The sequence below is a fragment of the Apis mellifera genome, linkage group LG6 (assembly GCF_003254395.2).
Source record: "Apis mellifera strain DH4 linkage group LG6, Amel_HAv3.1, whole genome shotgun sequence".
NCBI lineage: Eukaryota > Metazoa > Arthropoda > Insecta > Hymenoptera > Apidae > Apis > Apis mellifera.
In genome coordinates, this window is record NC_037643.1 from 11117850 (window position 1) to 11140592 (window position 22743).

The window sequence follows — 22743 nt, forward strand, 5'->3', positions numbered from 1 at the left end:
GTGAGATCTGTTATGTAGAGAGATGTGTCATGAAGGATGTTTGTATTTTTTTTTTTTTTTCTCGCGATCAAAAGTGACGGAATCCCGATAAATAAATGATCGTTCGAGTACGAACAGTTTCGATGTTGTAAACGGTTCTACGAACGACGTGTGGCGCGTTCAAAGTTCGTTTGGAAATTTTGAAAATCGAAAATTCATAGCATCGATAGTGTTTAGTGTTATCCGTCAGAGTTCGATCCATTATTAATCGAGGAGAGTACTTTTTGTGAGTTTTAGATAGTTTTAGAGTTTCTGAACAAACGTTTCAAATGTGTTCGAATGCTTGATATTTAATAGTAATTAGTGTCTAGTGAAAACTTTATAACGTTCGTTAGATTTCTTTTTGTTTTTTTTCTTTTTCCAACCAACGTGGAAAAAAAATTTCTTTTACGTCGATACTTTCAAATTAGTCTTTCTTCTTCTCTGAGTGAATTTTTCCACGAAACGAAATTAAAAAAATTATTTATTTTGCAATAATAACTCTCAAGTATTCCCTCCCTCTCCCCCTCTCTCCCCGTTCAATAATATCCATCCCAAGTTTTTCTCTATTATCACCCCTGATCTAAGATTCATTTGATCTCTCGAAAACTTTCTAAAAGATCTTCCATCCGGATAAGCAAGACATTTTCCATCAGGTACTGAATTTTACATCGGACTTCGGGTAGATCATCCAATTGACGTCACAAAAAAAAAGAAAAAAGTTACCGACGAAACGTCCTTCCTTTTAAATTACCTTCCTCAAATTCTACGTATTTCCTCGATTTAGATAAGAACCAACCATCGAATTCTACCAGTCGTTAATCTGTTAAACTTTTCTAATAAAAATCAAAAAATTGTCTATCGAGACTGTCAACTCGCACGAAAAACAACCGTTATTATTATAATTTAATCAATACGATAGTAGAAAAATACATGACCAAGTATTTCCCATCGAATTTCCATTTTTATGTGTAAAGTTATAAGCATAATACGAAGTGGTAACGAAACGGAGGCAATGCAATGGTAGCCGTCGGCGGCAATCAAGTCGCGAGTGTCATCGAAACTCGTTTCACGGAAGCTCTCCGTCGGATTTCTCGCGTCGCGACACGTGAACCGATCGTTCCGCATCTCCTCGAGCTTCGCGCCTCTTCCTAGCTTTCAAAATTCGCAAGAAATCATCTCTTCCCTGTTCGGTTTCGATCGAGTCAGAGCCAGAATCAGAGGCCGCCCCGAGACGAGGAGGAGCGAGAAATTTCCCCTTTTTTCGTGACGGATCGAATGCTGCTGAATGGATTAAGAACTAACAACATTGAAACGCTCGGGTAGAAAATATCGGGTAAAGATTTCGAGAAGTCGATCGCCACGCCGGGGCTCCTTTTCGAAGTGGCAGTGGCGCGACTCCACTTGGTTGAGAAAACGCGAGCCGAGGACAGGTTTCTCGTTTCTCTGGGTGCGATGACCCGCTCGAAAACGCAACGAGCGCTAAAGCCACTTGTCACTTATGTCCACGCGCGCTGCGGGCGTTTATTAGACGCGTGCGATTAGGCGCGCGGGATTAGGCGCGTGGGATTCTCGTTTTCGTTTTCGTGGATCGGGCAAACCATTGTCCAGGATTCGACAACTTTTTTCGACACCGTTGAGGCATGGCTTATAAAAAGAGGCGGGTTTTTACGAATCGATGTTGAATTATTTTTTGATGACAATTTTGCGTGGGGGATCTAGAGATTCTGTTGATTCGATTGCGATTCGATGTTGAAAATTGTTGTCGATTCTCAAAGAAATTTATTCAAATGCATAGCCGATTTAGAGATGATTATTACAATTGCGATTAAAGAAAATTGCTTTTTTTTTTGTAGAATAATGAAGAAGATTCGAATTGCTTTGTTTTGATATTTAATGAGAATTTATAGTTTTTCGATATCCTAGTTATTTTGTTTTTTGTATCCGATATTGAAAAATTGTTCTCGCTCGATCTTTTATCGCTCCAATGGCGACTTTCTTTAAAGAAAATAAAGATGTTTTGAAGGATGTTTGATAGATTTTTAATTCCTAATTTATTTATCTCATTTTCATAATTGATTCCATTGTTGTCTAAAGATAATTGCTGTAATTGAAGAAAATCGTCTTTTCGTTTTTATAGAAAATGAAGAAAATTCGAATTATTTTGTTTCGATGTTCAATAGATTCTTAATTTTTATTTTTATTTTTTGGCAAATAGAACTTCTCTTTTGCAATGGATCGTCCATTTAGAAATATAATATTTTTCTCTCTAATTATATTTAGAAACAAAACGGATTTTCTGAAGTTATATTTATAATTTTCTTTCTCTTCATTTGACGTAATAGATTAATTTCTTCTCGACTTTATATTTTTCTTCACGGTAGATTTTTGATCATTTAAGATTAGTTTACCGAACGCTCCAATTACGATGAAAATAAATAATGATTCGAATTATTTTGTATCGTTATTTGACATAATTTCTCCGTGAAATTTGTAGTACTCTCCTTTTCTTTGTTTGCAAGCCTCGATTGATCGCCTCTTCATATTCACTTCGTCTCGTTTTTCACGGTAAATTTCTGATTATCTAGGGTTAGTTTTTCGAACGCTCTAATTGTGATAGTTACGGGAGGGGGCAAAGGGAAGCAATTGTACAAAGAAAATAATTTCGAATTCCGAATTTCCAATATAAATTCTCCGCGAGTTTCGAGCATTCTTTTTCCTTTGACGTGGTTGTCGCATCTTAATTCTATAAGTGTTGATTAAGCTTGAAAATTATTAATGAAAATCTTAAATTAACCCGTTAGATCGATAAATTAGGATTTATCTATAATTGTCGATAAATAAATCCGTCCATCTTCCTCGATCTCGACGAAGAAAATTTAACTAAATACCGATATGAATATTGTTGAGAAGATAATTTTTCTCACGTCAATTTTCGTGCACAATAAAGAAAAGGCTTGAACGAGAAGTGTAAACGACGAAAACAAAAGAAAAAAAAATGAAATTAACATATGCCTGATAATATTTATGTCAAACAGTGGAGATAAATTTCACTCTCGAAATTAACTCCAACGTTCAATAACATTATCGATTCAATTCCTTTGTTTCGTTTCGCCTCTATTCTTCATTCATTATCGATAAAATTGCGAACTTCTTAGAAGCCATCAGGAACGTTTCTTTCCGAATAATAAAATATTCTTCTTTTCTTTCAAATCGTACGATTCTTATTCCATAGGCTATTTTAATACCGTAGTATTTCACCCGATAATAGATGTTCATCGTATTTCCTCGCATCGAACGAGGCTTCGAATAATAAAGATGGGTCGTTCGCACAATCGTGGAGATTTGCAGCCAACTCGATGAAATTATTAGGCTGTTTTGCGTCCTCTCCTTGGATTTGGCGAAGTTTAGGCGGCCTTGACGTTTCCTAAGGAGCAATTTTCCAGTCACGAAGAAGTTGAGGGTTCGTGAATAACAACGACACGCTCTTTAGCTAACACGGAGGACGGCCTCCTGGTGATATTTTTTTTTTAATCTGGCATAACGTCTAACGTTAGCTAGAAAGTTTTGAATAAATGGAATGAGAGCCATTCAGAACATTTTACACAATTTCGAGAGATTTTTTGTGCGAATGAAAATTCCAATTACATATTGCAAATTTAATAATAACAAATCAAATTTTAATTTCAATCGGATCGATGATTAAGCGATAATAAAATGTTAATCGTCGAAATGGCTGCAATTTCAATTACAATTTTTCGAATATTTTTTTTTTTCTTTATTTCACTCTTAAACGATATTCGCTTTTAATTAAAAGAAACACGCCCCCCCCTTTAAAGTTTTCTCCAATTGTCTCGACACGACTTTTCAACTAGATTTCGTATTTCTTCTGGATGGAAAGTTATTTGTTGTCCACCGGAGTTTCATCGAAATTAGTGTCTTCAATTTTGTCGTATTCTTTAAAAGTAATTTCCAACTAGTTCGTTATTCAGTTTTTGCAAGTAAACTTTTCATTCTTTTCGCGGGATCCGAAGACTTTGACTAGTTTCACGCTCGGTTCATATTACACGGGACAACAATCTTAACTTCTTCTCCCGATGATTTTACGAATTTCTCATACCGGTTTTCTCTTCTTTATGAAGCGTAATTAGCGCCAATTTTTTTTATTTTTTTTATTTTTTTTTTTCCGTTCAATTCTTTTCTTGCATTCGTTACAATAAATACCGGCTGGATAAACAAATGAGCATGGCAAATGAAACGAGCAGTTGGAGTATGTATGAAAAGTTTCCAGCGACAAGTCGCAGGAAATTTCTTTATGAATTGAATATGAATTGAAGTTTAAATAAATTTAGAATTAGAATTTTAAATCTAATTTAAATTTAGTAAATAAAAAATACTTTTCCTATAATTCTTTTGTAATTGGAATTTTTCATTCAGAATACAATTATTTCATCGATTGTATTCTACGTTTTTATGAAAGGATTAACGAATTTGATAAATAAAACACGAAAATATAAATATTCTTTTCTATATATAAAATTAATTAACTTTTAATTCAACTTTTATTTATTTTTAAAATAATTTTACATGCATATATATTTTTATTATTATAACGATAAATTTAATTTGAAGATCTTTATCTATCAATTTTCTTTTATAATTTTAAAAAAATCGTCAATATAATAGCAGCTAATGGGTTAATACTTTGTCGAGAATTTCTTCAAACTGATTGTTTGCATTTCTCACGCTGAAGGTTTCATAAGTCATCGGAAGAAGCTTCTTCTGTGTTTCGCAAACAAATAATTCTTCGCTTTCTTCATTTTCGAAAAACCGAAAGAAACAATCTGGAACACAATTTGTATGAATATATCGATTAAATTCTAATAACAAAGCATTTTGAAGTCATTCAAATAATTTTAATTTCAAAATGGGTTTTGCATATTCATTTCAACTATTTCAACTTTTCTTCTCGCTCTCTTTTTCATTTCGTTTTAATGGAGAGGCAGATTTTTCAGAAAAGAACGAAACGAATTGTTATTGAAATACAAAAAAATATTTACGAAGCGATCTTCCTTTTACTTTTTCTTTCGTTAATTTTCCAACGATGATAACTGTGTATTATTCCTTCCCGTAAACAATTTTTGTCCAAGAGCAAGGAAAGTAAAATGCTTTGCAGAATGATAATGCGCGCGAGTTTTTTAAAGGCTTCGATCAGTTTTAATAAAATTAGAAGGCGACAAGGATTTTAGCCTGAAGTTAACTCGTAGCTTTAGCTGCGACGGCATAAGTCACTCACTTTCCGCTCCCCCCCGTTGAAACGACGACGATTTAAACGTTCGCCATTTTAGAATAACAGAATAACACGTCATTTGAACAGTGTTCGTAATTTCAAAATCGTCCCGTTATCTGTCGTTGATAACAATGTGCTAAAAAAAAATTTCAAGAAAACGTTACATTAAAAATAAATATTTCAGTTAAAATTGATGTGACCTATTATATTCGATAGGGAAAATTAAACCGACTATTAACCGGCTATTATTTTTCAAATAGTATAAAAGTAAAGTAACAGTATAAAAGTAAAATAATTTTTTAACAACAAATAAACGATCCTACAATAACAATAATAACAATACCTGTACAGAAATATAACAAGTTAAAAAAAAAAAGGAAAATTTAATTTTCAACAAGAGATTAATCTCAGATTAATCTCATAGAATTCTATCTGTCAATTGTTCTCATCAATTATCGTTATCATTTTTCGATAACAATCGTATCCACCCAATTCCTTATCACAAGCAACAACCGTTGCAAAAATTTTTTCTCGACCACCAGCGAATATACTTGCTTACCAATTATCAAAAGGAACGAAATTCGAAAGAGAACGTTTTTTTAAATAATAACACACTTTCTCAGATACGTACCATTGGCGCGCGCACACAGTGTGGCATCCACGCTGCTCGTTGTCGTTGAACGTGTACCACGATCTATTACGAAACCATTCGCTTCGATACCTATTGTGCACACGTACAAACGCACGATTAACATATAACCACCGAGAGTCACAATCTCGTGCAATATCGAAACTGTACCGGTGCCTGTGAATAGAGTTTCCCCAGGAATTTTTATTCGATAAAGTCGACCGGCTAATTGATTACTCGTACGTGTACCATGCGAAGCGGTGAAATTCCTTTGAGATCGAATTCTGCGCGGGCAGAAGGGGAAGGGGAGGAGGAGGAGGAAAAAAAAAAGAGGAGGAGGAGAAAAGAAAAGGAGAGAGAGAGAGAGAAGGAAAGAAGAAGAAGAAAAAAAACAGGGGGAATCGCTCGCGTGAAATTTCACGGAACCCTCGTGAATCTCACGCGGCACGCAGTTCGAAAAGAAACGCAGATAAGAAGCGCACCGGTGAATGGCGCGATGATAGGCTTTGCTGGATCCTCGTATTTTTTGCCCCTAGCTGGTTCCAGTATTTGTAATGCTAAACTGTGCGATGGAGGGGGTGGATATCGCGAGGAATTTGATGGAACGACGACACCGAAACCGGATTCGGGTGGAAAAAAAAAGGAAAGAAAGAAAGAAAGAAAAAAGGAAAATTGGAAATTGCTGCGTTGTGTTGGACCGAATTCGAATTTGTCGAAATCGTTAATCGGGCTACTATTTTGGCGATCGGTTTGAATTGAGAAATTACAAATTTTTGGAGAGTGAATTTTTTTTCTTTCTTTCTCTCTCTCTTTTTCGTTATCACCTGTGTGAGACTCGTATTTACGGCTTCGCTTTACGAACTTCTTTCATTTTTTATTATGAATGTCGCGGAGGTCGATACCGGATATTTATTGGTATTGTAAATTTGTAACTTAACTCACGATAGAAACAATGGTGATTTTCTAATTGGTGAGATTTACAAATTTCGAGTTTAACGTAACGTTTGATTTATTATCGGTGTTATTGTGAGCGACGATAGAGAAAATTTTATCGGTATTGAAATTTGATATGATAATGAAACGATGAGAAACTGTAATTTCATTAATAAGAATCTTGTAATAGAAACTCGTGCGTATCTTCATTAATAATGAAGTAGTAGTGATTTAATGATGAAGCGATAGTGAAATAATAGGAATTTTTTTTTTTTCAACTTCGTTAATAATAGCGAAGAGTATTTGGCGAGATTTGTAAGATTTCGTTACTTAATTAAATAATAATTATATATAAAATTAGCGGACAAAGAAAATGCAAAGAGATCGAATTCCTGACCCTCTTTTATTAAATTTAACGTTTTATGCTTAAGTGCGGGCAAATGTAAATTTAGTCGAAAGATATCGAGATTAGAGCACTGAGGTCAAACGTTTCCTATTTTAGAAATTACCTTCTTCATGTGAAATGAAAATGATCTTCTCTATGCTGCGCAATTTATCAAATTATATAAATAGATTTGAATTATTCAATTTACGAGGAAGCTGTTGAATAAAAAATATTTTATTTATCGCAACCATTAGAATTTTCTTTTCGAAACGGTTGTTATTCCGGAAAGAATTCGATTTTTCTTTGATTTTGCTTTGAATGTTGAATGTTGAATAGAAATTATTTTATTTGTAAAAAGAAATCGGGTTATACGTAGTTTATTTCGATTCGGATGTAATAAAAAATTGCTTCGTCCCGTCCCGGGTTATTATCGTCGAATTGAATTTTTTTTTTTTGTTTTTCCGCGAAAAAACTGCAATTTCGCGTTACCAAAAATTTCGCGGCTATGTTAAACGTTATAAACTTTACGATCATCGTTACAATGTGAAATTTACGTTCTATAATAAATTGTGACGAAAAGTGTGACGACGAATTCGAATGGCCATCAACGCATTTTTGACATTTGAAACTGAAACAATTTGAATATTCTTCAAAATATTATTTTTACGTTGGAAATTCTTCAAGATTCTATTCTTTAAATAAATTTTTCCTAAAATCGTTTCACATGCTTGATTCGATAATTTTCGAAAATAGATTTTTCGTATGAAGAAAACGCGACAAAGTGAGTCACGAGAAAAAAGTTTCGATGATAAACACGCCTTTCCAAAGTTTCCGCAAATATTTGTAAGTTATTAGTTTCCCATCGATAAGTGATATCACCGATCATAGTGCACATTGATGATTTTTCATGTTGATGTTTTCATGTGATTCAAAAATCTTATCTTTTTCTTTTTTTTTTTTTTTTAGAACACGTATCGAAAAATGAATGTCACAACTTTGCTCCATTTTTAACGACGATCATATTCATTAATCTCCATCCAAAACTTAATCTAATGATCTTTATTCAATCACGACTCATAAAATTCGAATGGCAAGCGAAATGGAAAGAATAATCTTTTCTTTCCCTCCTCTTAAACGAATTTTCAAAGAAAAGCGTAATATCATTGAATCATTAATTCAAAATTTCCAAGTTCAAAAATTGTGTCAACAATCTCTCATCGCGAATATGAAAATTTTGTTCTTCGAAACGGGAGCGAAGACATTCTACGACTTTTGAACGTGACTGTCCGACTCCATTACGTGCGCTATCGTAATACCGTAGAACAGTGTTGAAGGTAATCCTCAACACGACTCTAAATTATAGCAAATACGTTTTACGATCATTCCAAGCTACATTGAATCAACTTGCACCACGTTCCAACGAAACTTTTCCAATCATAATATCCCAATAACCGTCCGACTTAACACCGGTTGCAAATCTATCAGTAGCAATGAATATTACAGCCCGACTGATATTACCGGTTTATCTAGCAAATTGCCGTTACAACAATGCTCTACTTTCCACCAATCGAATTTGCAAAATCACCATTACTATCGCTCTGCCCACCTATACGACTTATACTACCCATTTGCCGCTTCGCCCGATAATAAACACGCTCATTCACGTTCAAATTGATTCGTCACGTGAGTGAAAATTTTTCCCCCCCTCCCTCCCCAAGACACGAGCCACCGTTTAATAGACGGATCTTTTTAGACCAAGTTGATCATTATTATTATTATTATTATTTTTTTAAATTTCTTCGAATCGTCGAAACTCGATGAACCGTGGCCGAGAAACGCGTAACGCCTACTATTACATCAGTGGATAGGATTCCAGAAGTCCAGAGAGTCGTCGTCCAGTTTTCCAACCGAACGCCTCGGATTATTTATTTCGCGCAGATTGGCCGGCGCTTATGCGTTCTTCAATTAAACGATAAAACAGAGATATTACTCGGCCGGGGCGAGCGGGATACGAATTGCCGAACGTCCAGAAGTCCGTGTTTCTCGATTAATCCTTGGACAGCGGCGCGCAGCATCCTTCCCAGCTTTTTTTTTTTTATCCAACCGTAAACGCCATCCGTGATGACAAATTGTCGCGGAACTATTGCGCGCGACGCGGACGGTTTAATCATAATTCACGGCCGATTAAACGTTATTTCGACGTCATTCGAAATACATTATCGGGTGGCACTAGTGTGGTGTTGGCAATGTTTAATGTATGTGTGGTAATTAATGATTAGGGATTAAAGTCGGAACGTGTGATCATTAATCTTGATCGACTGTGAAATTTTTATTCGGACAGTATTTTCAGGCAGCGGTTTTAATGGTTCGGATACGTGTGTTTATCTAGCGGTTCTAGTTGATTAAGAATTAAGTTATTTATTTTAATCCTCGAGTAGATTAATTATCGATCGAGATAAAAATTCTCTCTCTCTCTCTCTCTCTCTCTTTCTAATCTAAGCGAAATTAAGAATTGCTCATTGTATCTAATGAGAACTTAAGTTTTTCCTTTTCGGTTATCAAATTTGTTTTCAACGTTGTTACAAGTGAAGTTTGGTTAATTAATATTAGTTCAATTGTACGTTTTAAGACGCGTACAAGCGGTGTGTACAATTAAGATGAAAGGTTTTTCGATGCAAACACGTGTGTTTAAATGTTATTTCATTATTTATTAGCCAGTGAACAATAAAAACAAAGTGAAACAGTATAAACAATATATATATGTATATATATATAAGTATATATGCTCTTCTCCTTGAATACAAAATAGAATCTACTCTACTCATTAGGAGATTTTTAAATACAAATTTCTAAATTTTTACATAATAACAGGTCTGTTAATTAATCAATTAAAAGAGATTATCTGATTTATCATCATTTTTATGTTAATGAGATATGACGATGTTAAATCAGCCAAGCCCAATTTGATCCAAGCACACAGGTTTAGGCAGCATGAAATTGTCGCATTTTTTTTCGAGTTCAACTTTTTTTGAAAAATTTTTAAAGATTTTTATCTCGATCGTAAAAATTAAATATGAGGAATATTAATCGTTGTACATTACGATTTTAACGATTGACACAACAAATTCCATTTTGATTACACAATTTTAGGTATTTCTGCATCATATAAAATATACAATATATGAATTCTAGCAAAATTGAATTATATTTTTTTGTAAATTCATCTTTTTTAATTTTTTTTCCCCCAATAATGATAAAAACCATCTTTTTCCCCGCATTCTCAATTCAATTCCCGCGACGAATGATGCATTGCTAATCGAGGGACTGGCAGTGTAAACAAATTCTTGGACATAATTTATATCACGAAGTTAATAATTTCATTATTCAATTCGTACAATTATAAATTACAAATTCGCAACAATCTTTTGTAATTTGTAATTTTAACGAATGAATTTTATCGGAATAAATTTTCAACGCTTAAATGAAAACTATCTTAATTTTTTTACGCCTCTTATTTATATTCTTCATTCATTCAACCCTCGAATTAAGATGATTAAAAAAATGCGTCTCTGCGTATTTCATCCCATTTTCTTCTCCTTCACATCGATTATATTAAACGAAAATTATTGGAAAACCAGCGAAAGTAATATTCTCCACGGGTGAACAGCGTTTTTGACAATCGTTTCGTCACCCTTTCCCGCGCTCCCCTTTCCCTCTAAGAATCGTACCTACTTATTGTACCTCCCGATTGAATTCAAATCGCGGTGAGTACAGCGATGTGTTGGCCACGATTAAATCGACGAGGAGGAATCGAAGTGGCGAGTGCACCGACACCAAAGAAACTTGTAAATGCCAAAGAATTGGGCAACTTTCCTCCCCGCTAATTGAACGATCCGTCCCTTGTGACGTTATATTAGGTGCGAATAATACGGGTTATAATAACAGCGAGAGAATACAGGTCTCTCGTGAAACTTTCAACTCGTCGTAAAATCTTGCCGACGATATCGAACGTGTTTACTTTACTGACTTCTGTTCGATTGCGTATATTTGTATTTATTATTCAAATCTATATCGGTGATGAAGTCGCGAATACTTTATCGAAAGTTACTCCACAGGTGATACAAATAAAAAATTTGTATTTCCTTTTAAATCGTTATTGTAACGACTTCGACTCCTTCTTACTACTAATTTAGAATTCAACACGGTGGAACTTATTCGATTGGCGCGTTGATATAAATTTTTTTTTTCATTTTTGAACGAATAGAAATTAAAACATTTCTCTTTCGATTAAATTTCTCAGAGGGGAAGATATTATATAATTTTTTAATTATTATAATTTGTTCGACAATAATTGCTCGTATTTTATAAAATTAATAAAGCACAATTAATCAAATAGGTGAATAGTTTGTAATTTACTTTTGTAATTATTGTACGTCTAATTTATTAAAGAAGCTGATAACGATGAATTTATAAATCTAGTCTCACGATTGTGAGATATGATCGAACGTACAAAAATTAATGACGCCCGTATTAGAGTCTTTCTCTAAGAATGGGTTCTTATTATAACACTGAAAAATAAATTTTTACAATCGCATGGACAAATTGCGGAATAATGCGACGCGAGCAATGTGTTAAACTCACACGGTTAAATACATAATATGAAATTTACATAGATATTGAACCTGGACTACTAAAAATTCTCGAAAGAGGCTGGACAGCTTTTATTTCCAAGTTTCATTTTATTATGCCATAAATTAAACAAGTTATAAAATTTTTATTCAAGGCACGCGGAGCATCGGCTCGACCGATTGGTGAAGCGTTAATATTTTTTCCACGATGGAAGGAAGAAGCATCGTCCATCCATGCGGTTTACACCGAATTTTTTCATTTCTCGAAACGTGAAAAACTTGAAAAGAAAAAAGGAGCATAACATAATTGATTCGCGAGCATTAATTAATTTGTTTATAGGGGAATTAAATTAAATTCAATCGTTTAAAATAATTGCTATATATATATATTATATATATGGATGCACGTTTTAATTATTACGTACTTATTATCCAAAGATTAAAATAAAAAAAAAAACTTTCGTTTCTCGCATTGTGGATTATCCTTCAAGCTCTTAATTCCATATCGCGTCCACGTTGGAAAACAAATTACTGATTAATAGCTCTAACTATAACGAAAATCACGCGTTGTGAACTACTAGCTATAAATCACTATAGAAAACGGAGAAAGTCAATTCTTCGCAAGGAACAATCTTCGAAAGTAATTCGAAGAATTATGTGGAAAAGAAAAGAAAAGAAAAGAGAAGAAAAATGATTTTGTAAGTACAAGTTCCTATCTAGTTTCCAAGATAAGAAAGCGTGAAATGGTATACGATGAACGGAAAAGATCATGTTGCTATAACGAGCTTAACATTAGAGCAAATAGTTTTTATCGTCAAGATCAAAATTCTGTAAAGTATAATTTATGATGTATTATTATCTGCATTCATCTTTTGTCTTCTTTCTTTTCCTTTTATTCGATCCTCGCCTCGGAGAGATTATAGTTTCCAGATGGATTATTAGTTTTAAACATACATACATGTAAATGTATTTTAAAATATGCTATAGCGAATGAAATTCTAGAGCCAATTAGTTCATTGTACCATGCTCTATCGCATATTTTAAAGCGAGCCTATACAACGAGAAGGAGCTTAGAATACGTATGGAAAAAAAAGAAAGAAAGAGAGAGAGAAAAAAAGGAAAAAGAAAAATAAATCTCGACTAAACGCTGCGTTGCGCTCCAACAAGGTGTAAATTCCGCTCGTAAATTTCCGCTGGTGTTGCGTTAACAATACACCGTGTATTATAAGATAACGACTATGTCAATTGGATTTCATTGGGACAAACCGATCCATCCTCAAAATTCTTCCTCCACCCTTCCTCCCTAAAAAACTTTTTTCATTTTCCTCTATTTATCGTCAAAGTTAAAAAGCATTCGCGGTTTGCAAGAAGCGGAAGTGGCGCAGTGCGCGCCGTTGAACGGAGGGAAGGGGACATTCGGATCGTATGCTAATGCGATACGATTTGTATTGGAAAAATTTTCAATGGGCGTATCATAGTGGCGCGGTAGCGGCGCACGAATCCTTTTGGGCGAATCATTAGTTGACGACAGTTTTGTTAAACAGTTTTGCTGTTACGGGCGACAGACCACGGACAGACGAATGGTGGAGCAATCGTGTCGAGTGGCATGGTGTTGACAACGCATTAAGGGGGTGTGCCGGGCGTGTAATACGCGTGACAAGCGACTAAGCACCGTCTAATGTCGAGGTTGACTGCATATTAATAGATCCCAATATAAGTGTCGCTCGGCATCGTTACGTTCGCCGTTTGTTCCGCGAGTTGCGCGGGCCATTCGAGCTTGGTCGACCGTTACACCTTTCTTTCCTTCCTGTTTTTCTCTTCTTTTTTCATTTTCTTCCACAGCTTCCTCCTTCTCCTCTTCTTGTTCTCTTCTTTTGGTTTCGAAAAATGGAGAATGCGAAGAAGACGCGCGATCATTATTGCAATATTGTTGCACACTCTTCTATCCACGTTTATAATTGAGAAATAGAAAGTGGAAACGCAAATACTTTCCGCAAATAACTTTTATAAACTTTCGAAACATAAAAATACAAATATTTAATCCTATCGTTTTAATGGCAACGATATATATATATATTTCTTTTTTTTTTTTTTTTTCGTGAATTAAACGACTCGGTTGGTAAACCGATACTATCAATTTTGCGTTGCAAATGTATCGGCTGTAGTAACAACTTCAACATACCCATACCGTATTAAACGGTATAACAAGGATCTGCTTAACTAACAGTCCGATTATGATTTAATTTGCAATTCGAGCGATACTAGTTCTAGTCTTGCGGAGGGACTAGATAACGTATATATATAAGTATATAGTTTTACGAATCGGCTTACGATAATAGTCTACTTTGTGTATCGGCGCATAAAGTAATCTAATTTGCAAATTGCCCGTTAGTAGTCCAGTCTCCAAATTGACTTATAGTAATAATCTAATTTGCATGTCTACCGATACCATTGTTCATCGCCAATGAATCATCGCGATTGGTAAATAATCATCGAGAACTTTCACGATGACGTAATCGCGTTAATGAAAAATCATCGCAAAATAACGAATTACGCACATTCCATAAATTCCAATTTTATTTCCATTATCCATCCATTATTATAATTTCCCGTAAAATATTCATTCTCGCTAACTATTAGATTCACAACCCTTCGCAGACAAATTCGCGAGATTTCTAAAATCCTGCACGATCCACCGTTTCGCGAAAAAAGCGTTCAAAGCGCCGATTACACCTCGAAGTAAATATCCCTTCCGTAAACGATCGTCTACAACGTCGAATTCACAATGGAGCGAGGAAAATTCCTAAAATTCTGAGGGGGTGGTAAGGAAACGGGAGAAGGCGCGAGACGAGACGAGACGAGACGAGGCGAGACGAGACGAGACGAGGCGAGGCGAGGCGAGGGAAGGAAAGCGCCACCCCTGTGAGAGAAACAATTCGCGATGGTTAAAGCCGGCAAACCAGTTCCAAGATCGTAAATTAATCGGTCGGATTCCGGGCGTTTTTCATCGGGCCGCGAAATATATACGGCTGCTCGTGCTCCTGGCCCGATATTTTCGTGTGTATCGCGGCCGTGGGGACGTGGCGTGGTGGTTCGCACGGCGGACGCCGCTATTTCGGATGCCGCAATAGGTATTCGCGAGAAATATGCAAATGCAGGGAGGAAACAGGCGGTGCGCTCACGAATTCTCACGAATCAACAAACCGGCCCCTGTGGTGATCATCGTTAGTGGCTGTCGGTCGACGATCCCGAACCTGGCTATTGATAGACCGATTTATCGTGTCACGAAACGTGCACACGCTAGAACCACTTATGCATTTGGCCGAGGAGAGGGGAGGGGAAGGGGAGGGCAAATGTAGCGTGCGTCTATCCAAGCGCGTGTATATATATGATTTGTGTGTGTCATGTGAAATGGTGGTTCCGAGTTTCCAACAACGTTTTTATTTTATTTTCGATATCCGATGTTTTATCCAATTGTTTAATTTAATTGTGATAGATCTCGATAGAGGAGATTTCTATGCGAGAGGTGTGAAAAAGGTGATGATATCGAGGTTCTTTTTTTTTTTTTTTTTTTTGGTATTTTAGAGAGTATGTATAGTTTGGGGATTATATAAGTCGTATAAAAAAATTAATAACCGGAGAAATTAATTTTTTTTCATCCTTTATTTTTATTAATTTCGCATCAACATATACATCTCAATTCGTTCCCGAATGTAATATACGAGAGATATTTATTTAAATGGAATATAAATAAATCTCGAATTTTAATTGATTTAATTCGTCGAATTCTTTTAGGAAGGACTGCTAATGTATTTATATCTGCATCTTGATTTTATATATATTATTCTTATAATATTTGCATAATTATTCGACGAATTGGGATATCACGTGCCGAATCCAACGTGGCCGATAATCCAACGAGAGAACAAAACGAAGAAACGTGGTAACCAATGACACGAATACCGAGTAGTTCCACGATAAAATTTCATTCGAGACTCTGGAAACGGAGAGAGGGGAAATATTCCTTCCAGTATTGGCCGTTTCGTGAAAGCGGATGGAATAAGAAAACAGTATCTTGAATCTTCTTACAAAAGAATCTAATTACCGTGTATCGAATTAACCAGTCGCTCGAAAATGCTATCGTAACGGCACCGTTCTACGTTTTACACGCACGCGATACGCGCGAGGAGGGAGGGAGGGGGAGGAGGGGTGCGCGACCGAAGTTTCGTGAAAACTCGTGAAAACGGCCGAGGCGAGAAACGAGGCGAGGTACGAACGACAACGACGTTCCAAAGACGATCGATATCGATCGAGCCATCGAGGGAAAATGGTGGAAAAATATGCAGTCGAGGGGAGGAGAAAGGAGGGAAGGGGGGAGAGAAAGGCGGGGAGAGAAGTGGAGAGGAGAGGAAGAGATCGGTGGCGGAGAGGATGATAAAAAGAGGGAGAAAAAAGGAGGATGAATGGCAGAGCGGTATGGAATCTGGGAAATGCGCACTCGCTTCTTTTCTTTTTTTCTTTTTTTCTTCCTTTTTTTTTTTCTTTCTTTTCTTTTTTCCCCCTCCCTCCGGTCGACAAAGCCGATTTACCGGTTTCTTGACCTCCGTCGCGAATATTTTCGGTGTCATTATCGCATGATTCTCTGATGCACGAGCTATTGTGAACGATCACGGGGAAGAAGAGATGGCGAGGAGAGGGAGTGGAAAAACATGTCGTGCGGTTTATGATCGATTTATCCGTTGATGATAAATTATTGAATTGATCGACGATTTACTTATTATTTACTTATTGTATCTGGCAATGTGTTTGTGGTAGTATCGTTTATTTAAAAAAAGGAAAGGATAATATTTAAAAGAATAAAATGTTAGAAAATGAATATGGCGGAAATTCAAATTGCTTTCCCTTCGGAATTTTGTTTGGACGTGTGATTGTAAACGTAAAATAGAGATCGAATAAGAGTTAAATCGGTAAGTCAAAGTCTCGGTGTTTTTAAAAATCGTAAATCTTGATCCGACGTAGCCGTATACGCGGCTTGCAGAATTTCTCCGAAAGTTCCGCGATAAAAGTCATTGGAGAATGATTGAAAGTTTTTTTTACAATTTTTATTAAGGATTTATATTACCTTCCATCGTTTTTATTAACCCTAAAAATGTATGGTAGTTATAATAAAATTGTATTTCATTTCCAAGGAAAATTAAAAATTGAATTAAGAATTTAAAAAATCCAATTTTTCGTTTCTTTAATCATATTAATTATATTGATTAATCTTCGCTCAAAAATTTTTCATCTTTAAGGTCTAAAAAAACTTCCTACAATTTTTACATCGAACAATTCTATTTCTACACCACATAAAGAAAGAAATTATTCCAAATTATTAATCATTCTCCCGTTTTTATATTTTTCTATTCTCGATTTCAACCTCATTTCCTTTCAAATAAAATGGAACTCGTTCAAAAAAAAAATTATTTCTCGTCAAATCCATCATTCCATTTCCATGATTCGAACGAACGATAGGAATCGAGCATTTTACACGGAAACGCGCGCGATTTTAATTATAAATTGATTTTATCGAGTTATGACTTTGTTAGACATTATAGGGATTTATAATTTCACCGTACGTGTGCCTCACCGTAAAATGTTTTCGCTGATCGTGGCCCGATAAATCCACGGTTCCAGTATAGAGACATCGAAAGTTATGACGTTCTTCGGCCGCAATTAGCGGAATCACGTTCTGAAAAGAGGCCTTTACGATGGGCGCGTTGCGCGAAATTTATGATCGGAGCCCTCTCAGAGTACCCAGGAGAGTTCCACCTTGTTAATTATTTTCAATAGATTCGACGACAGATTATCGATAATTTAACGCGAATTAAAATACTTGATACGAATAATACCATCTTTCGTTTAGAATATTTTTTTTATTTTTCAGTTTCGGTAATATTTTTTAACGATCGTGTAAATTTTCAATCCTTATTAATTTATAATATTTTAAATTGAATCCCGCTGTTCAAGGGAAAAGTAATAAATTAAAAATTGTTATATTTTAAGTAACAATGAAAGGATGGTGGAAGAAGAAATAATTGTTTGCCTTGGAAGAAGAAAATTGGGAATAAAAGTTTGGCGCGATACACGTCAGTCGTATGGGCATCAAGTTACAATCAACTTGGATGATCACTCGGTACGTGAGAAAGTTTCCCAGCCTCAGGAAGGGTACGTGGAATAGTGGAACAAGCCTGATACTGTCCATGTCGAATCGCGATCAATTTGTTCACGAAAATCTGCCTGTCAATCTCGCCCGTTCCTGACGCATGCAAGAAGGAGCAATCACGATAACCAAACGAAACGAGGATTATCCCGTCCCTAATGTCCGTTGTCTTTTATTCTCTCGGATCCTTGTTACTTCCACTGCACTTTTCTACAAAATATATCCCGTCTGATCTCTCCGTTCCTCAACATACGCGGAGGGAAATAATTTTTTTTCCAACTCGACGTAATAATATTATTCATCGAAATCTGTCCGATAAATAAAAATTATTTTGAATATCGATCATTTTATCAATATTTTATAAAACATCGAAACTGTAGTTTAAAATTTCTTTCTTCAACCTTCATCGTTTCTCCACTCACTGTTAAGAATTGAAAAAACGAAGGGATATTTCCTCGAAAAGTGCGCAAGATAGGTAAAAACGTAAATGAAAAGATTAGGTAAAAATATCGGAATCTAATGGGTGGAAAATAAATCGTGGAAAAATAAAGCAGGGAACGGCGGAACGGGAAAGAGAGCGCGAAGGGTTGGAAAGCCTGACGATTTACGAAGCGGCCGGTACACTTTGACGCCGCGCCTCGAATCGAGCAAAAAGGGGGCTGAATATGACCCGTCATAGTGGCTCGCATTAAGCCGCCTTCGATAATTGGCGACCTTCGCCTCTTCCGCGAAGGAATGCCGCGCGGAAGGTTTTGCGCGAAACCGCCAAAGCGGAGCCCTCTCCCGTCCCTTCACCACCTCCGGCTCCTTTCCCCATCGGGCCGTGATATAACCGCGGCCAGATATAAATAATATTAGTGGATAATTACCGTGGGCTTCGCCACGTCGAAGGTACTGTGTCCTGTGGAATTCCTCCAGGGTTGTTTCCTTTTTTTTTTTGCCCGTAGGCATTTAATAAATCGCCATTTCGCCGGATACGGGAAAGAAATCGCTCTCGGAGTTTCTTACATCCCTTCTTCTTTGAATTTTTACCGATCTTTATTATTCTTATTGTTTCTGCCATTATTTCTGCGATGAGGAATATGATATGCTTTCTTTTTTTTCTTTTTTTTTCCCCAAGTTGCATAGTGTGGATCTTGTGCTTCTATTTTGTCCTTTGAATTTTTATTATATTTTTGTATTGCGCGTATATAAAATATTTTTTGAATTTCGATAAATTTTTTTATAAGATAAACGGTTCAAATGGATATTGTTTTTTTTTTTCTTTTTTTTCCTTCAATCGATCAAATAGTCTCGAAATGATCGAAACTTTTGTGATTCGATCACGTTGATTATTTATGAGGTATTATGGATTTAAATAGAGCTGGCCTTGAACCGGACTGATGAATAATTTTAGCAAAATTACTAGGTATTCGGTATAATAATTTCTATGAGATTATAATAAATAATGCAATCATTTGTATAATGTGATACGATATAGATATAATTTATGATAACGAATTGATAATTATCGATTCGCGAGATTGATTAACCTCGAGTTAATGAGGGTTATGATGATATTATTTTTTTTTTTATTATTATTACTCAACTCTACTTTGTATTTCATATTCAAATTTATATATAGATAAATAAAATTATATATAATTTATTTATTTATATCGAAATACAATTTTGTATGTAATAAATAAAAGAGAACTCTCGAAGATTTTATATAAACCATTTATTTATATTTTATATCGTAAAGATAATAAAAATATCAATGAGAATTATTTCAGTTTAAAAATAGGAAATGTGGAAATATACCGGGATATGAATCTTCTTTTAAATATATAGCAAACTTGTGAATACAATTTTAAAGACAAGACAAAACATATTGATAAAAAAAGAATTTCGTAAAAAATGAGGAAAAAAATATGTATATATATATATAAAAAAATATAAGAAACGTTTATATTTCACGTTTAAAATAATAAATTATGAGCTATCGCTAATCAATATGAAAATGGGTAACATTTATCATTCTATTTATTGATCTGCTCTGAGTCAAAGTAAACGATCAATAAACAGAAAAAACGATAACTTATGCATATACGCTTTGAAATATTTATCTTCGTTGATGATTAGTTGTTAAACTATATTCGAAATTAAAGAGAGTGAAAAGATTAAAAAAAAAAAAGAAGAAATACGTTTTAAAAATAAAACGAGTAAACTTTAATTACAAAAATAAGTATATTTATTTATTTAGAGAGAGAGAGAAGGGGGAAAAAAAAGACAGATTTGGTTGGAACGTAAAAAGCTATCCCTTTTTTCGAAAGCAAATTGGTATGTGTTTCGTAGCGAGTGAAAGAATACAATAATTACTGGACGATATGGCGCTGAACGAGATATGAAAAGCCTGGTACAAGTGAAGCTTTTCACAATTTAAAAGCGAGCTGAAACGTACATTGCCGAAAGGCTCTTTGAATAGCTTTTAAATTTTCGATTTTTCGTCGATATCATCGTTTCAACTCTTTTTCATTTCTAAGTTACTAAGTCTATTGAATCTATTATCTTCTCCTCTCTGAAAAAATTGTTATCAAATTGTTATATGATTAGAATAAGAAGACTATTCAAAAATAATGGAAATATAATACATTTTATAATATGGAACACCGATGGAATAAAAGTGACATTAAAAATGTTAAAACGTTGAATGATTATATTAATTAAAATTATTTTTTTAAAAAATATTGCAAATGATGCAAAGAATATTGAATTATTAATCAATCAGTCAATATCCATAAAATTCCAAAGAAGAATTGTATAATAAAACTAACAAAGAACGATATAAGAAATGATAATTTTCCATTTATTCATCGCAGAATATTTAAATATAAATGAGAAAATTTTATCATACATTAATAAAAATTTATATTATCATAGTATTCGTTTTACAATTCAAATATAATTTAAATTCACCTTCGAAAGAAAATTAATAAAAATGTTTATACGGCAATAGACACCAATATATATATTATTTATACAATTATATCATATAATATTATTTTTATAAAATAGATAATTTACGAGTTTTTCGTGTAGAACGATGTCCGATCGCAGAACAATTATATTTACTGTCCAACAGCAGAAGTGTAACACAGCTGCCGCGGAATAATTATAGAACAGTGAGATGAAGCATAGAATGACTATCGTAGAACAATTACGTAGTAAGTTTTGCAAAATAATTATATGCGAAATATTCCAACGAAAATTTAGAAACGAAATCGATGGAGTATGGCCGCGTGCAAAATATAATGACAAGAACAAGAGAAGGGAAGCCTGCGTTCCCGAATCATTATTAGACGTCTTGTTAATCATCTTTTTCGAGTGATTCATGTGTATGAAATATTCTTGCCTCGACTATATACGCGATTATAATAGTGCTCTTCTCTATATAAGTAATATTGCTATTATTAACTTACTTCTCTGCTTGTAACATTGGTTATTATTTGTGCATTGGCACTCATTGGCACCATTATATTTATTATATATTTTCAAACCTCTTCTCGAATATTAATCGTTATTCATCGCGTTTTTTTTTTTTTTAAATTAAATTAAATTCATGATTTCTTGAATAACAATTTCCGCTCGAATGAAGTATTCAAGTATATCGTTAAAAAAAAAAAACAACCAAAACTTTAATAGAAATTCAAAATATTTCATCCTTCAAATACATTTCGATATTTTATGATGTACAAATAAATCATTTCATACATTTGGCGCATTTAAATTTCTCACAAATATAATATAAACATCCACGGTACAACTATTGTCTTCAAAAACAAGTTTAATTACGGGTGGAAAATCTGCCATATTACGTGAGCAGGGTAAAAAAAGACTTCAAAACAACTGCTAAACGGACCATCGATCATCTTTCTCGACCAATTCCGTATATATGCATGCGCGTACGAAGAGTGGTATTTATCTGGCCTAAATCTACCCACCGCGGCACGGCCATAGTGTCGCTTGTAAGTGGATACGCCTGGGACGATGGGAGCTCAGACTCTCGCCTCTTCATCCTCCATTCTTTTTCCTTCAACGCTGCTCTCCCCCGTCCCTCTCTCTCTCTCTCTCTCTCTTTCTCTCTCTCTCTTAACCAGATTCATCCTCATAACTTTCATTCAGAACCCGACCGAAAGAATTGCGGCCTGGCGACTCTTTCTCCAAGAGAACCAGACGCTCGTTCTCTTTCGCTCGGTGCACAGAAATGCGACGGTGACTTGGTCCTTTCCCGTTTTGAATGGAAAATGACAATTGTCGACGATGGTTATTTCAAATAAAAATTTTTCCAATCAGAGGGGGAACTTTATTTAACATTCGTAGATAAAATTGGACTATATTTTGTATTTCGTTTATTAAGCTCTCATTAGAGCCAAAAAGTACTTGGCTTACGTTTTTCACTCAATTTGTCCATGACCGAGCATTTAAGGGAAGGTTGAACTTGAATTGTATCAACTCAAGATTATTTCGTATATAAACGATTTATCAATTCCAATATCAGAAATATTCCTGTCTAATCAGCATAGTAGAAAAATTTATCAAGGATCTGTTGTACCCTTCTAAAATCAACAAGTCCCCAAAAGAAACAAAATCGTAAAAATTGTCCAATTTTTAATGGCA

General features: G+C 34.7%; 1 protein-coding gene across 1 annotated transcript in view; it reads left to right on the top strand.

Moving 5' to 3' along the window:
• The window catches only part of LOC551803 (homeotic protein spalt-major), a 74419-nt gene that overhangs the window by 1269 nt on the left and 50407 nt on the right, over positions 1-22743 (top strand). The gene's annotated exons all lie outside the window — the stretch shown is intronic.